Here is an 18,991-nt window from a genome sequence, read left to right on the forward strand (position 1 = left end):
AATTCATCAATTCACTTTAACACTATAAGTCATTGAAATCTAGGGGGACATATGTTGTTCCATAACATTCTTAGACTCACTTAAACATACTCAGATTTGTGGAGTACTTTATCACTGCTGTATATTTCGAAGTGATTATTTAAGTTTTTATATGGTTAGCCGTTTCAGGAAGTGTTTTGTAGCTATTAACCACCACAATCAAAGGACAAGTGTCTTTGTATCTGTTTGTCCGTCTGGTTGTTAATGACTGATAACTTTCTGTGGTATGAGTGAAAATAACAATAACTTGATGCACATGTAGGGACACCAAAGCCCCTACATGACTAGGCTAGTCTCTAAACAAGACCAATGTGGTAGCAACTACCACCAGTTTTTCCCAACAGAACACTTCAACTATAAGGGTGGTCAGATCAATGAGCAACATTGGTAAAAACGAGTGTCTCTCTTTAAAGAGGAAAAGGCCGTTACAAGACAATTGGATTGGGTGCATATTATTATACCAGACCAAATGGACAACCCATGAATCAAATAAAAACATTAGGTCAATGTCGATTACTTAGAATTCATCCTGTCTTAGATGGGTAGCACAGTTAATGTAATGTACTTGGACTGGATCTTGCATTAAAGGCTGATGCTTTGCTTAACTGATTAGGCCAGTTAGATTGATAACGGTGAAAGTTTTGCTTTCATAGGGAGCTCAGTTACATATTGAAGCAAATGAACCAGGGGTGACAAACTTGCTTTTTGGAAAACTACAGTTCCTAATATTATCAAAATAAGTTGTTATTCTTTCTCCCATCCCACCACTTTCAAATAACTACTGCCACATTATAAATTTACTTACTACATGTAATTTCTGTGAGAAAATCAACAAAATTCTTTGTGAACTGCAATTTACTGTTAAGCCTCATTACTGCAAATATTGTATTTGAACAGCTAGTCTGTGGAAAAAACACATAACTAGTAATGCACAAAAATAACATGAGTAGAATTAGTATTACCTGAAAAATGTAATTGGAAAAAAGAACAGAAAAGCTTACTGTGCTTCTTTCAGGAAGGAAAACAGAATGGCAGAACAGACCAGCTCACATGCACCACACTACTGCTACTCTGTTTCACTCCTCTATTGAAGTGAAGACTGTGCAGCCATTTTGGAAACACAAAATGCAAATAGTGGCAGTCGGACTAAAAAATAAGAAGATGTGAAAAGCAGGCAAAGGAAGTACACAAGTGTGTTTAACAGGCTGTTTAAACTGACATTCTATATCAGTAAATTTGGAATAAATTTCTTATTCTCATGTTCTCCATATTGGTTAGGCAATTTCAGTTCAAATTTGGCCACTTTCCCAAATCCAGGGTTAGAATATTCTTCCTGCCTGTGTTCTTCTCGTGTCTGCATACCTTTTTTCCCCAGGTACTCCTGTTACCTCCCATACGCCCAAGACTTTTGTATTAGGTCAACCTGCAACTCTAAATTGTGCCCTTCAGTATGTGCGTGAGAGTGCCCTGCAATGAACTTGCACTGTGTTATTTTAATTTTGATTAATCGTGTGTAATGACATATTTATTAATTTAACCTTTCATATATATTTTATTGCAAGTAGTGATTACTGTCTGTTTTAGAGTTGCACACAATTACGATTAAATAAACTTAGAATGTATTTAATTATAAGTAAATGAAAAATGAATAAATACATTTTGCTGTGCAGAGCTACGAGGTTGAATGTTAATATTTTTTTACATGCAAAGAACGTGGAGGTAAGCAAAAAGGAATAACAGCAATCCTAACACACACTCAGACATAACACCATCATCGAAGACCTCTAAGTTTAAATGAACACAGTTGTCTCTTTCTCTGGGTTATGTTCTCTTCTTTTTTAAAGTCATCTCTCAGAAAAATGCTTCATTGGAGGAACTTAATTCAATTACGTGTAAAAATTCAATGTGATTGAAACTGAGATCACTGCATGTAGTCTTACTCTAGAAAAATTAGTTACTGTAACTGTGATGGAATAAATAAGGTTAACACACATTATTTAAAGTTATTTTAATTGATAACTATTAAACATATCTGCTAAAGTAAATGTTAACCATACAAAATGCAGATATGTTGATTTTACATTCTTATATTATGTGATGACTTCATATCAATTCAGTCAACCCAATAAACAAGCATTTGCCTTCAGAAACTTCATTTATAAATGTTTGATCCTTTCTTAATCAACTGCCCAATCATATCATTATTTAATTAGACATCCAAGTAACCAATTGTACCAGATGATATAATTAATATATTACACACCTAACCATCATCATACATAGGGGCAAAACATGCTTTTGTTGACGTAGGGGGCTCAGTAGATTTTTTGAATTAACTGTCCAAAAGCCATTTTCATAACCACATAAATCTTTAGCACTTAAAACGTGTTATATACAGCCTTTGTCTTTCCCAAAAACTCAAAACACTGTACAAATGCTCTATAAAATTTCCCAAAAATAGTACTTTGTCTAAGCTCCTTTTTTCCCCCATCTTCGAAAAGTAAAAACATTACCGCGTTCAGGGCAGAACTGCTGCATACCATTTCAACATAAATGGTGACTCTGCCAATGAAATTTGTTTGCTTTGTTTAAATATAAATGAGCCTATTTATTATGACATCAGGTCAGGTCGGGGACCATGCACTGGTACAGCACGTAGCTGCACCCATACGACAAAATAGCTCAGGATTCTGTTTGGCAACCCCTCCAGGTACACACGCAGTCCAGTCCCACCCACCAGAAATTACCATCTATCTGCTGCAGCCAGGTGTTATGTAGGCATCCCCTTGGCCTGGTCCACCCACTCAGGCCCTCAACAATCACTCTCGGGGAATTGCTCCACATGACCATAGTGCCGTAACTGATGCTCCCTCACAATGCAGGTAATGTGCCTCATTCGGGACTCCATGAGCAGCCGCTCATTCGACAGAAAGTCAAACCAGGGATAACCAAATGAGTCTAGTCTTCATCTCAAGTCACTGGATAGCATCCATGTTTTGCAACTATATAGCAAGACAGGAAGGACCAGGACTCTAAAGACATAGACCTTCATCCTTTGGCAAAGATATTGGGAAAGCCACACACCCCTTTCCAGCGACCTCATGACACCCCCATGCTCTCTAAATCCATCTGCTGATTTCATATGAAGAGTCACCAGAGACATGAATGTCACTGCTGAGGTAAGTAAACCTCTCGACAACACTCTTTCCGCAGACAGACACTCTGCTAATGGCTGTGCCAAAGAGGTTATTAAAGGTCTGGATCTTAGTTTTTATCCAGGGCACTCTCAAGCCCAGACGCTCAGACTCCTCGCTCAGTTTCTCGAGAGCCCCGATCAGAGCCTTCATTGACTCCACAAAGATCACAGCATCGTCTGCAAAGTCAAGATCAGTGAATCTCTCTTCATTAACAGATGCCCCACAGCTGCTGGACCCCACGACCCCGCCCAATACCCAGTCCATGCAAGCACTGAACAGAGTAGTACCAAGAACACACCCCTGACGAACCCCAGAATCAACTACGAAAAACGCAGAGGTTCTGCCTCTACTCTGCACAGCACTCATAGTACCAGTGTACAGGCCAGCTATCATATCCAGCAACCTTGATTGGATCCCACAAAGTCTCAGGATGACACCCAATAAAAGTATTTGAAACAGATACATAGAGCCTACAACCATGCTCACTTTTGGCTGAACTGACTTAAAGTAAAATAGTAATGGCAAATCTTCTCAAAACTAATTTTTTAAAGCTTTAAAACATGTTGATTTTGAGTAAAGTCAACCTAAGGCAATTAAGTAATGGCAATATACCCTTGAAGCAATTTCAGGTGGTGCTGGTATTTAAAAAAATGAAATCTGTCCATTTTATTCCTCTATAAATTACACTGTTTAATGCATAATTAAAAAAATGATGTCAGTTGCACTGGGAATGAAAATATACTTATTTATTTTGAGTATATTCAGTTTAAGGTGGCTAAGTAATAGCAACATAACCCAATAATATATTTTTGAGTGCAGTTTAAATTTAGGTTCAGTTATGTCTACATTATCTCCCTAGCAATGAAGTTGTTGAGCATATAAAGCTTAGATTCTGCCTAATGCTATCTTTGCACAAAACATTGGCGTCATCCATTGCGTACCGTTGACTAGCAAGATTCTAAATAGTGTGCCATCTATTCTGCTTAGTTTGATAAGACTAAATGGGCAGTGAATGTAGAGTAAGACGAGTCTTACAATTCTTTTGAACTACAATTATTGAGTTTTGTAAAGCTGACTGTCTGTAGGTGGCCCCTTCTTATACCCAAGGTTTCCTAAAAAGATCTCCTCTCCACAGTCTGACAAAACTTGAGTTCCCAGCCCATATTTTTCAGTTCCAGTTCAATAATTTATCATTTGATGCATTGCATACCTTTATAGGGATATTCTGAGAAAGAGCTCTTCCACCAGCATCAGAAACCAAACAAAACAGGAGCTGTCAATGAAGGAGACACACCCACACATATAATTGTTTACAATATATCAGGCAAATTTTTGGAAATTCGGCATGGATATGTTTTAAAATCAGATTACCAAGTCAAAAATCAGATAAAAACTACAGACTCCACACAGATGATTTAGCAGGTCAGAAATTATATAAAAGGGTAGATGAGAGATGGGAGACACTCGTAGCTTACAATATCAAATAACATTAATATGAAATGAAGAGTCTAATGTAGACATTTGTATGGTTCTGATTATGGTACTTGTGATGCTAAATCATAAACAATACTCTCTGTATAGTCTACAAATTGATTTATTTTGCAAATTTTACAAAGAACGATAAAAATGCTTCCAGCTAAATTTATTATTCTGTATGATTTTATACTATCATTATAATTAAATTTGTAAAAATTATAGTATATCCTTAAAATGCTATATTAATGTTAAAACACAACTAACAAATTGTTGCGAAAGTGAAACCTGGGGTAAGCATTTTGCTTTAGTATTGAATCTCACCAAGTCTGTGCCAAGGCCCTTTTAAAGTCTTCCTAAAATTTAAACTTTCTCAGTTTGCCTGTGCATATTTGATTTTTCCCAGTCTAATATTTTTAGATTAATTTACCTGTTTAATTGCATGCTTGTTATTCGGATTTCTCCTTTTGGATGAAGAACTCTAATGAACATTCTTGTCAGTTCAACCTGCTTTCATAGCCTGTCTTACCACTGTTTGCCTGGAGAAAAGCTATAATTCCAAACTTCATCTCTAGCTAAGTGTGTCAAGATGCATATGTTTTCCTTATTTGTTCTTTTATGAGATATGGATTAGGGCTCTTATGTGACTGGAAACACATTTTGGTATATATTAATTTTTTACAGCCTGCCCTTTCAATTAGCCTGTTATTGTATTAGTAAACTTGAAGATAACCAAAGAGGTAGGGAAACATCAGCCTGGGTTTAATTTGTTAGCTAGGAAATAGAGCAGTACAGATTATGAACATGTTTTAGTAATCTATGCATATTTTCATGACTTTCAGAAAGTCCAAGAAGGCCTGGTATAGAACCATGAGTGTGTTTTTCTAGCAAAAGAGACAGCAAAAACAGACTTCTGATTGATGATGCAGCCTTTTATTGTGCCCCACTAAAGCATTTCTCTGTAATAAAGCCCTCAGAAGTTATCACTACAGCTTTATGAATCCCATAGTGGACTGGAGTCTAATTCTGCCATAGAAAACATCAGACAATATCTTTGTTTAAAACTGAATATACTTAAGTATGTTATGATTTTAAAACTGATATGCATATACTTTGGCTTTGTGCTCCTTTTGTCATATACTGTTTAAAGTACAAGGACATCTTGCTTACTTTGTGCCAAGAAATACAATTTATATAGGTCATTACAAAAAACCTAATTCACATGGAATTTTTAATCACAGTAAACTGATGTCAGAAATAAATTAACAACTGCTGTATGTGCAGAACACCTCTGTTATATTTTTTGTTTGTTTTGCTAAGGACAAACGTATCTCACATAATGTAGATAACACTTTCTATTACACTGTTGGAATGCAGCCATCGTGTGCCATGATAATCAACACTTACAAATTATGAGTCCTTCCAGTCTGATTTTTGACATCACACTCCTTGAAATCACAAACACCTGACTGATGAATATTGATGCTGGTTTGTTCTCTGATGTCTTCTTCTTGACAGTGCTACTGTTAAAATCTTCACCCAAATGGTTTCCACAAAATTGCACAGAATGAAATTTATATAAATCACTGTAATATTCTTTGTTAGAATCTACAAGAGCTGTTTGAAAAATTTTGAGACTGACTTACTGCGCTCATACACTTGAGTGATATGGCTGCCTGATGGTGAGGAGCCATGCTTAAAGTCTTAGCTCTTGAGCTTCCATGCCCAATAGTTTAACTTTATAGCTAGTGCAGATGTCAGTATGATGTTAAATGTTGGTCACAAGCTACATTGAAGCTGACAGCTAGTTGCATGTTGGTATGAAGTCTCCAATCTGCCTCTGCCTGTCTGCTCTCCTCTTGTCAGACATGCCAAGACTGGACAATGTTTCTCTGCTCTTGCTCCAAAGCTGTGCAAAAGTCTGCACCCATTTGTGTTTAAGTGTCTTTTGAGAACGCATCTTTTTATTAAATATTTTGGAAGTGCTTAGTTTCTGTCCTGCACAATAGCTGCCTTTGCACCAACAATGACTATAAGATACTCATTTTTGTAGTATTCTAGCTTCAGGTATAATTATGTTGTTATCTAATCCATTGTGCTCACTTTTTATCGTGTTCTCTGTTGCTTTGATCCTTGCACCTTCATTTCTTATATGTGTGTTGACATGCTTTGTAAGTTACCTTAGATAAAGGCATCTACTAAATAAACAATACTGATAAATAATGCTGTTCTCCAGGTTGTTTGTTTACTTTCATGCTGTACCCATCTTATTCAATATACTTATTTTTGATGAGGTGACCTCATGTAAGACTTTTTTACTCTCTCTGTTCCTTATTAGCACATATGATTTTCTTTTTTTTCACTATTTTGTTTATTTCATAAAAGCACCTTTCTTATAACTTCTTGCAGCATATTATATCTCAATTTACCTGGCCCCTTCAAAATTGCATGTAAATTAATAGTTACATTTTACTTTTTTCATCGTTCTGTGCACTTGACAAAGTGCTGTTAAAATGTACGGTACAAAGCCAATACTTTAATAATCAAAACATGAAAAATGTTTCACCTGGGAGAATTCAAGGCTCAAGTACAATTGGATTCCATTGCTCAGATTGCCTATTAGATTGACAAATATTGTAAAACCGCTCATAGTATTGGCCTCCAGAAACAATGTTAATGAACTGAGTGAGTGAAATGATACACAAAGAGTTTGGTATATTGAACCACGGAATGATTTATAAAACTCCTAGTTCTAAACTGTGGTACAACTTGTTTGTTGGGTTCTCTAATGTTAAGAGTACAACCCATAGATGAGCTTTACCTTCTGGAAAATATGTGAAGCTTATATTGGTTCCTAGCATTGTTTTTGAGAAGTTGATCAAATATAAATGGTAAAATAATACACCTAGAGGATACACATTGATTTTATGATTACTAAAATCAGGGGGGACAAAAATGATGGATTTTGCAATCTTACTGTTGCCAGACTGTACAGTTAATTTTCTGGTTTCTTTAATTAGCTTAAGGTTCAGTTTATCAGAGTCTATATTTAAAACCTAACATATATGGTGAACCGAGACTTTTTAATATGTTTAAATCTGACTTTAGATACAACTGTTTTCACATGTGTATCATTTTTGGGATGTACCCTTCAGTATTGGTTTAGCTATACGACAACGAGAAGGTGAACTGAAAGAAATGTCTACAAACAAAGAGACATTTACAGTTACTCTTTGACTGTGGAAAAAATATATTAGGCTAGATTTGTTAAAGATATGACAACATGCTAAATATAATCATAAAAAGTTTACAAATAGGAGGAGTTTATATAGATTATATCAAAGTCAAGTCAAAGTCAAAGTGAACTTTATTGTCATCTCAACCATATACAAGTATACAGATAGATGAAATTGCGAAGCTCAGGGTCCACAGTGTAACAAAATGATGTGCAAATAGTAAATTAAAAATAGAATAAAAATTTAAAAATAAAACACAAACAAGACAAGACATTGTGCAAAGACAGGACAAAGAAGTAGCAGCAATATTGATGTGTAAGATATGTAATATAATAAATAAATAATAAATATATATAACATTATGTTCAAAATCAAAATGATTTATTATTCCAATAGTTCATTCAACTAAGTTTGCCTACTCAAAGTCAGGAAAGCAGACTGTGGCTACCAAATGGTGTAAAAAGAATTGCTTCCTGAGTTGAACCACTTAAAATTAATCTGTTAAATTCACTTTGTTAGTGGTTTTGAGGATTTTGCTTATCTAGGGTAATTCTCTACAAATGCAGTGGAACCCTGAATTAATGTTCCCACATTTAGCGTTTTCTAGCATTAAACATTTTAAATTTTTGGATGCTGTTTTTGAGAGTCAAGCTAAAGTTAGAAAATGAAATTTATTAGAAAATGTAACTAACCTTAACAAAACTGGTAATGTCATTTCTCAATGCACTTGTGCCACCTGTCTGGAAGTGCCTGGACTCCAGCAGAATAAAAGGTTTTGTCTTGTCCTCGCAACCACTCATGCACCCGAGTTATTGTGTAACACTAAATGCTGAGGGGTACTATAATCACTAGCACAAGTTACTGCGACTTGCTGGAAACCAATGTGAAGCCTTCTATTCGATCCAAGTGGTGGAGACTGCTGTCTGAAGGAGTCCTTTTGCTGTAAGACAATGACACACACTGTTAAGAACACCAAGGCTTTTCTGGAGAAACTGAAGTTTAAGGTATTGCCAAATCTTCCTTATTCACCAGATTTGGCACCGTGTGATTTGCACCTTTTTAGACCACTAAAAAAACATCTGAATGGCCGTCGATTCAAGACAGATGACGATGTGAAGGAAGCGATGCAAGAGTGGTTGCGAGGACAACACAGGCAGGTGACGCAAGTGCATTGACAAGGGGGGAGGCTACATTGAGAAATGACATTATCAGTTTTGATAGATAGATAGATAGATAGATAGATAGATAGATACTTTATTAATACCAAGGGGAAATTCACATAATCCAGTAATATTGTTTCTTTGTATCAGTATACTGCTGTTAAGGTTCTTTCCATTTTCTAATAAATACCATTTTCAAACTTTAGCTTGACTTCCCCTTGTAAAAAAATAGTTCTTCCCTGACCAAACATAAGTCTTTTAAGGTAGCATTCTCACTGCAGCACATCTGTTTTGTTTCTTCTTTTTTTTGTTTAATTGTTCAAATTAATTTTGCAAGCAGTCCAATCGCAATATGAGTGCACATCGTTGTGCCACAGATACACAAAAAGCATAAAAACAATTTTGTCAGACAGATGTGGGTCGCAGTGCTACTTCACAGCTTTCAGTACAAGAAGTCTTCAGCCCCTGACAACAAAGGAAAGACATAGAAAATGAAAAATCGTTGCTGTTTCCTTACAAAAGATGTTTAAATTCATCAAAAATATATCTGTATTACACAAGTTAAAAATGGGAAATGAGCTGCAGTGTAAATGTGACCTTATTTTATTTTCAAAAATCAAACAAAATAATGAACATGCTCTGCTTCAATCTGGCTTCAGGCTGTCATGGTTTTAAAATGACACCATTGCTATCAGCGACATGGCAGTATTCATGAAAAGAATTAGCAAGCAGAAATGGGAAAAAGGGGCATAATAATTTCTAAAAGGAATCAATCAGGACATGGTCAAATTGGGTCATAACTAGTAATCACAAAAACAATTCAAAGAAATTTAAATACAATGGACCTAGACTGTACTAACGGATCCTGACAAATCACTGACAATTTCTATTCTGTCAACTGTATTCCTATAATTACCGTAAATACTCATGTGCACGTCAGGTCTTGAAACCCAAAAAAATTGATCATAAAATCTGCCCAAAATTGTTTAAAAATGCAACGCTTAATTTTTTTTTTTTTTTTAAACATCTTCTTGCTTCCTCCTGTCTCACACCAGTTTCTCAGACGCATCAAATTTTGTTGCAGCAGTGCAGTTACCAATTTCTTTTGCTACTTTTAATTTAAAACCAGCTTCATATTTTCCTCTGATCGAATGCTTCATCATAGATAAGGTGTATGAGGGTGTGAGATCCAAAAAACACAAAACAGTGCAAACGTTGCTTCGGAATAGTTCAGGTATTACCATGTGGTCACATAGGCACAATACATAGAAAAAATGACATTGTGCTACGTGGTTACTCTCTCAGGTGGGCGTTAGCATATCAGAATCGCTTGGACCAATAGCGTCAGCTTTCCGCATTCGACTTATATGACCAACATTGTAAAATACCAGAAAGTATATGGTAAAATCAAGTCCCAACCTTTCCACAGGAGAACTTTACTGCTAGTATGTACAGTAGTTCACTTTTCTTAGTCATTGCCTGGAAAAATGCTAAATGGGGTAGTCTACTGAACATGCATATAGTACTCTGAATGTAATTTCACTGCTGAATGTAGAATGTGAGCAGACTTTCATTAAATCTTTTCTTCTGCCTTTTTAATTGGCCTTTTTAATAACTAAAGTCACTTCGTATTTGAAACTGTTGATTTTAAGCCTTTGTTGTGATCAGATACTTGGGTGCAGAAATACTAATCTAGGGTGCCCTTTAACAGAATCTAGTATCACTGTATGTCTGAGAAAAATTGGCTCCCAATCTGCATGCATCATTTACAAGGATCAACACATTTAGGAAGTGCCGTATATGCTATGTGGAAGATAGCTGGCCTTGGACAACGTGCTGCCTGCTTTCAGCCTTTAGAAGTCTTGTGACTTTTTAGTGCAGACGGTCAGGCAAACAAACCCCGGATCACCAGTTGGGTCATCTTCCCTCTAGTGCTCTGTGGGAATCTCTACATTTCCACACAAGACACCAGTATTTCTCAGTCTCTTGCTCTGCTAGCCCTTCAGGGTTCCCTTTCAGGGCACAAAGCATGAATAAAAATAGACCTTGGCCCAGTTTCTCTTCTTATTAGTTCCTCACCAAGCTCTTTCATCCATCTTTCAAAGGCTTGCAGGAAGATCCGTGAAGAACAGAACTTCCAACTGGTAAAATAAAACTGTGCTTGGGAAAACATTTTTTTTCAAGAGATGTGGGTACCTAAAGCTTTGATGAATGTAGCATTTTAAAATAGGGAGCAGATGTGAAGCGATGCAAGTAAAATAATAAAATAGCTTGAAATGTCAATATAGAAAATATTATTATAAATGAAGTACACATTCAATGTATTATAAAATTAAAACCCAATCACTTGATGCAAATCTGAACAGAACCAAACAAGAAGAAAATGTGAAAACTCTGCAGTGATAAAACTGACATTTACATTTCATTTTTAAAAGTGCATAAATAAATGATGTTGTGGGAGAAGGAAGGTGCTGCAAAGGCAAATATACAGGGAGCTTGCAATTTCTGTGCTATTGAAATGGAAAAGTCAAGGGATACCTTATTAATGAATGGTAAATATATTGAAGAAATAACAACGAGATGGCAGAAGTGAGTAAAGGGACTACAGCAAGAAAGAATATGTTAATTTTTCTAGATTTGGATGTGGCCCTAGTCTGGACAAAAATAAATGAGGATAACTGGCATAGCATAGTTTTCTTTTCTGAAATGTGTTGTTTTCCACTCTTTTTATTGAAGCTGCACCCATCCCTTAATGAAGAGTGACAGAATGACCTACCCTAACCGTAACCCTTTTCTCCAAACGGAATATTACTTGCCTGCTCAGCACTATGAGCAACACTAGCAGAGTAAAATGTTTAATAATTTAGTAATGAGGGTATTCAGGTTAAAGTTGGGTCATAGTTCCTAAATCAATAAGTCAGTTACAAAAATAATTAACATTTATATGCGGGCCACAGTATTTATTGTTGTGACAATCTATAGCACTGTACTATTGTGTGCCATCCTGGTAGTTCCTTGCCTGAAGGGACTCCTATCCAACTGAGAACCCCTACATACATTTTTATATTAAACAAAATAAGCTACATGTGGTTAAAAACTAGAAAAAAAAATAAAACTCAGAACAAGAAACAGTTTCCAGTGAGAGTTGGACTCTGCCACCGATTCTGTTCATAACTTTTATGGACAGAATTTCTAGGCACAGCCAGAGTGTTGAGGGGGTCCAGGTCACTGCTTTTTGCAGATGATGTTGTCCTGTTTGCTTCATCAGGCCGTGATCTTCAGCTCTCTTTGGATCAGTCCGCAGCTGAGTGTGAAGCAGCTGGGATGAGAATCAGCAACTCCAAATCGAGATTATGGTCCTCAGCTGGAAAAGGGTGGAGTGCCCTCTCAGGGTTGGGAGCGAGATCCTGCCCCAAGTGGCGGAGTTTAAGTATCTCGGGGTCTTGTTCACAAGTGAGGGAAGAATGGAGTGTGAGATTGACAGGCGGATCGGTGCGGCATCCGCAGTGATGCGGGCTCTGCATCGGTCTGTCGTGGTGAACCGTAAGGCAAAGCTCTCAGTTTAGCAGTTGATCTATGTTCCTACCCTCACCTATGGTCATGAGCTATGGGTAGTGACCGAAAGAACTAGATCACAAATACAAGCGGCTGAAATGAGTTTCCTCCACAGGGTGTCTGGGCTTTCCCTTAAAGATAGGGTGAGAAGCTCTTTCATCCGAGAGGGGCTCAGAGTAGAGCCGCTGCTCCTCCACATCGAGAGGAGTCAGATGAGGTGGCTCGGGTATCTGATCAGGTTGCCTCCCTGGTAAGGTATTCTGGGAACATCTAACCGGGAGGAGGCCCCGGGGAAGACCCAGGACACACTGGAGGGACTATGTCTCCTAGCTTGTCTGGGAACGCCTCAGGATTTCCCCAGAAGGGCTAGAAGAAGTGGCCGGGGAGAGGCAAGTCTGGGCATCTCTGCTCAAGCTGCTGCCTCCGCGAACCGATCTCAGATAAGCGGAAATAAGCGGATGGAGGTTGTCTGCCTCTACAGCACTAAATCCTCCTGTCATGCGCCTCTTTCTTTTATTGTCCTTTGCTATCAAAGGACTTAATTTCTAATCCATCTCTGGACTTGCTCCTGGGGAGATGATAGCCTTATTAAAACTGCCAGGATAAAGTCCCCAGTACAACCCCCGATAACACCACTGTCGTGCTTGAGCATGTTCAGATAAAATGTGGTCCCAGCCTTTACTAGATAATTAACTCCACTGTCCTTTATCTTTCCTGGGACTTTGTCATGTCAAAATTTATAGGAAACTCATTGTATGAAAGAGTGTGAAGTGACAGATCAGATTTTAATTTTGTACAATTTTGTATCCCATTTGTAAAGCATCATGTGGTGCTTTACAGATCAAATAAGAATGCAGTACAAAACATAACATGCAAGGGAATTAGAGTAGTGATTAAATGAGTGAACAAAATAATTAAACTAATTATGTAAAGTATAGTAAATCATTGAGAACCACTGAGTCTCATGATGGAGCTTGTTAATTTGCTGTCTTCAAACCAAAATATAAAACAACTACATTAAGTATCTGTAAGAGTTGATTAGTGATACAAATTAATATCAAGCTAGAGCCAACAATATTGTACTGTGAAGAGGAAAGAATTAGAAAGGATCAGTGATAGCCCAAGATGAAAATTTACATTGCAAAAATAACCCATAGACTGCAGTGTAGATGGAACAATTTTATGAAGGTATCATTAGTATTGTGTGATCAAAGAATTAAGGTTGAAGGTAAAGTTTTTAAGACAGTCATCAGACCAACAATGATGTATGAAGCAGAGACATGGGCAGTAAATGGAGAACAGGAGAAGAAGTCAGATATGGCAGATATGATTACGTTTAGATGGACGTATGGAGTTACAAAAAAGGACAGAATAATAAATGAGACCATCAGAAATACAACAAAAGTGGAAGAGATATCTATCAAAGTATTAGAAATTAGCCTGAAGTGGTATGGATATGGAATGAGGAGAGATAATGACATCATGGGGAATAGAATGATGGGAATGGAAGTACAGGGAAAGAGAAAGGGAGGATGGCCAAAGTGGAGGTGGACAGATAAAGTAAAAGAAGACTTGAAGAAAAAATTTTTGACTGGCAAGGAGGTGCAGGACCAAGCTGTTCGGAGAGGGTTGATTAAGCACATCAACTCTACAAAGAAGCAGGAAAAGATGAAGAGGAAGAAGAAAGAGGAAGGAATTAGCTTTAAAAGAATTAAGCACAGGGATCTATCAACTGCAAATGTAGAAAAGATGTGTTTGTAATCGCAATTTTAACTGTATGTCCAATGGGGCCATAAAGATAGAACTAGGGAGAGACCTCCGTAGGGGACATGCAACAAAGATTAATTAGCCTTTGCCATGAGTAGTACCGTGGAACTTCGGAGGAACTGTGGAAAAGAACAAATATTTGAAAATGAATATAACTCTGAAAGCATATTGTGTGTAACCAAGACAAGGGAGATGTAGTCACTGCATTTGATCCAATTCAGTACACAGGAAGCTGCACTTCAGATCTGTTGTAATTTGCCAGTAATTTGTGCAGAAAACCACTTGCTGTGCAGTGAAGTGCAATGAAGGCAAGTCAAAGTGTACAGCATGGGGAGGCAGGATTAGAATCTAAAATGGTTTAGAAATCATACAATAAAATTTTGATTGCAGCCATGTGGTGGTTCATACAGCATTCTCTCAGTTATGACTATAAGACTGGAAGATAATGGGGCATGTTGGAACAATCTGGGGTCAGCAAAATATTATCAATCTCTTTGACTTCAGCTGGTTTTCAAACAAGAAGTAAATCTTTTTCCTAGAGTATTTTATTGTAGGAAGTTATCGTGCTGTATATCCATGGACTGATGTCATTGAGTCATGTACCACAACCAAAAAGTGATCTTGAAAAGCAGGCTATCATTAGTATACAAACAGAAGTGAGATACAATTCTTGTGCATCTCTCCAGTCAGTCATATTCTTAAGCTATTAGTTTGGCTTACTTAAACTCACAGCTAAAAACATAGCAATAAGTGAATAATACAGAAAAATATTCTGTCTTTAATCATGATTTTATTTATGAGAACAGAATAATTAGTTTTCATGCCAGTAAACCTGTTAAATAAAAAGATGTACTTTTCTGTTATGAAAAGCCTGTATAAAGTTGAAAGTGTAAGAAATTATAATGAAAACTTTGAACACTGGCCACTTTGTTTATTGTATAGTAGCATAATATTTATGTAATGTTTGTCTGTAAGAGTCAACACTGCTAATGTAAGAACCTCAGTTTTACAAATGCAGTGTATGATGTTGTAAACCAAATAAACAGTGTCACTAAAAAATGATTTGATATAAACTGAAACGCATCACAATCCTGAAGTTTCCTTGCATCAAAAGATATACATTTATAATTTGTTATATAAGAAAACAGATGATATGCTCATGCTATTAAAAACGCTATCGCATAGATGCTATTTCTTTTTCTTCGGTTATATTCTTAAATAAAAGCACACTTGTTTTGTTATACCTTTTGTGAAAGTGTTTATTTGATATTTGGACTTCAGTCTTCACACATTATATACTTCACGTCAGCATTTTGTCATTACTACTATAACATAAAAAAGTTTTTGTTTTAGTTATGTGTTTAACATTTCTTGACTCACATTTCCCATCAACCTACATTTACACCAATCATTGCAGACACGTAACACACATTAAATGTATGTATTTCAAGTAACAACATATTATTTATCCTATACAACTCCAGGCACCGAACTCCCAGATATACACCCTTCAGCTCTGAGAATTTTGAGTCCAACTTCAGCTACCTTGGCGGGGGATGAGTGAGCAGGCTGCTTGCTGCCTGTGCTGATTGACACATTTGCAAAACAAAGACGCTACCAACAAGGTGCAAGGGAATTTAATGCGGCCCCTTTCTAGTGTTAATGAATTTAAAAGGATGCTGCAGTGAGAATGACATATTTATAATCCTTATTGCTGCAATATTCTGATATTGACTGCAAAAAAACAATGCATACAATTACAAGGGGACACTCACCCAGAGTCTTTCTGCATCTGGAATACATTAGGAAAACTTTATGTACAGAAAATGTCAAAAAAGTGGAATTGTCCACTTGCCCAGCACTCAAGTGCCACACCAAAGCAATGCCTTTCCTTTGCCATCTTCCTCGATCCATCTATCACAGACTCTTACTCTTAACAAGTTTCTTTCTCCTCATTGATTCTTCACCCCGAACTGCCCTCCTGACTCCATACTCATTTACCTCTCTGCCCTTCAGTGACTGTAAACCTCCATCTAAGGTCATTTCTAAAATTAGGAATACCTCCAGTAGACATTTCAGACTAGATCTCCATGGGTCATTGTGCCAGAGCTCTCAAGCAGCTTTTCTTTTCCACCACCATTATTTCCATCAATCAATAAAAAAACTGATTATGGCCTGAAGCAGTTGCTGTCAGTCAGTGACTCAGTTCTTGTCTAACAGAAGTTAATCAGTAATTTTTATTTCATCTTCATTAGCTTCCAGAAGGGAACCAAACACACCAGCCATGGTACAACACAGAGATAAATTTACTTCCACTACATATACTGTTATTAGATCTTCATCATTTTAAATACAGCCACATTTTGTTTCATTAAAGCAAAATAAAAAAGGTGTGTGCAATTATATTTATTGTTTAAAAAAATGTAAACATGGCCTTTGTTAAAAAGGCAATATCCGTACAAGCAACAAATATGAAAAGGTAAATATTACTTTATAGATTTTAGGGTCATTATTGTCACGTACAGAGTACAGCGAACCTTCTTAACCTACACGTGCTAATCAACATGCAACCCATCACCACTTTCCGCCACCAAAATTAGTGAGCATAATTACTTTCTCTCGAAACTTTAGTCTTCCTTACCTGAAAAATTTCAGAACCCATTAGTGTTAGTTTATGTAAAGTTCACGTTTTTCTGTGATTGTTACATGAAGAGTATTTTGTGTAAAGTGCCTTGTAGTGTACATAAGATCATTAAAAGGATTTTTAATATGCTGTTTTGAATTGACAATTAGTTTATCTTCTGATTGAAGTGATCCCCACTAGAAATGTAGACCTGAGCATCTATTTATCTCTTTGCATTCATTATAAGGACAAAAGTCAATCAACTTGTTTATTTCCAGGAAAGTTCACCATGAGGCTTTGTGGAAATGGTGAATAGAAATGTTGGCATCCATATTGACTTGTGTTTCGCACATTGAAATGAGCCATTTGTGTATTGGCACACCTGGTGTGTTGTGGTATATTCTTATTTGTCCATGTATATATATTTTTCAGTTCCATAGCCTTGTGTAAAAATGTATAACTACACTACGTATCAATAAAGTTATCAAAATATTTAAATTCATTGTTATTTGCTACCATGATATTTTTAGTTATTTTACAGCATATACTGTATCATATTAAGGGATGCTTCAGTATAAAAGTTTTCTAAATTTATTTGTGTTTGATGTGCATGCAAAAGTGACACGTTTCTACACATCTGCATATAATATATGTATCTTTATATATAAGTAACATTACTTTGCAGGAATTCAAGCTGGACTGTGAGTGTAAATCAGCGATAAAGGCAGCAAATTTGCATACCCCTGACATAACTAATCCGTGTCTCTCTCTCTCTTTCTCTTTCTCTCTCCTTCTCTTTGTCCTTAGTGTTTATGTTCATGCATTTGTTGCATTATTTTTAATACTAATTTTGGGTGCTGTTACAAGACACATTAGTGGATTTTCCATTTTTGTGTTTTCCATGCATTTGTGATGTGCCTTAGTGTGAAAGTGTTTGTGGTGATGTATGTTTTGGTCCTTGTGCAAGGCAATATCAGATATCAGGCCAAGAAAGAATGTGAGCCAAAAATAAGTACAGGCAAGAGCAGGAGGCAAGGTAACCTTTAACACCATTAACTGATAGTGAAAAGGCACTATCTTCATGGTCATTTGTGTTGGAATGTTTTTCCAAGTTTAAAATTTTGTATATATCTAACCTTTGGAAAATGTAAGCTGGAATGTAAACATATTCCAGCTCTCCATTGTTTTGAAGAACATGTGTGTTGTATGTCTTTGTGAATTTCTGCGTCATGTTGTAGGTTTTTGTGGCTTCCTGATGGTTCCATGATGAAATTCAAATCAAAGAAGTAATGTAATTTATTTTATGTTTCTCAGAGTGTGGTAAGGGGGAGGGTGGGGGGTTTGGAGGCTATTTATTGTTATCTTTTAAAAAGGCACGTTAACCAGAAAAGTTTTGTTTATTAAAATTGTGCTATTAATTTTAATAGAAAAGATATTACTCAAAGTTCATATTATGCAGAGATTGAGAGACATTAGTTTGTGTTCTTATTAAATCCACTATTCATTTTAAGATTACGCACCCGTTTCTTGTCCCCTTAAAGAGGGGTTTTCATGTTGTTTTTGCAGTAATGTCTTTTTTCTGCAGCTGTCACTGTACTTGGGGAATAAGATATTAAATGACATTGCTAATAAAACAAGGACATTTTTAAAAACCTTGCAGCTCATATACAGTATTCTGTACATTGCCAACGGGATTAAACGTTCAAGTTTTTAAAATTATTTCTCTTATAAAATCTGCCCATTTATCTGAGAGATTGAGGCTTTAAAGAGCAGCTGCTCTTGTACTTCCATCAGGCAAGTTAGCTTTGCCTGGACTAAAATTTCGAATTTAAATAAAACTCATTCTCTCTACCTGGTATCTGATATTTCTATTTTAATTTATGATGTTATTTTTTATATTGCCTAATGTTTGATCACTTGTCTTTGACTACCAGTGAATGT

The 18,991-nt window shown here is 36.4% G+C and overlaps 1 protein-coding gene across 4 annotated transcripts in view; it reads left to right on the forward strand.

Annotated features, from left to right (window-relative positions):
• nlgn3a (neuroligin 3a) overlaps positions 1-18,991 on the forward strand; it is a 610,831-nt gene that overhangs the window by 360,884 nt on the left and 230,956 nt on the right. The window lies entirely within an intron of this gene.

The sequence above is a fragment of the Polypterus senegalus genome, chromosome 10 (genome assembly GCF_016835505.1).
Source record: "Polypterus senegalus isolate Bchr_013 chromosome 10, ASM1683550v1, whole genome shotgun sequence".
NCBI lineage: Eukaryota > Metazoa > Chordata > Cladistia > Polypteriformes > Polypteridae > Polypterus > Polypterus senegalus.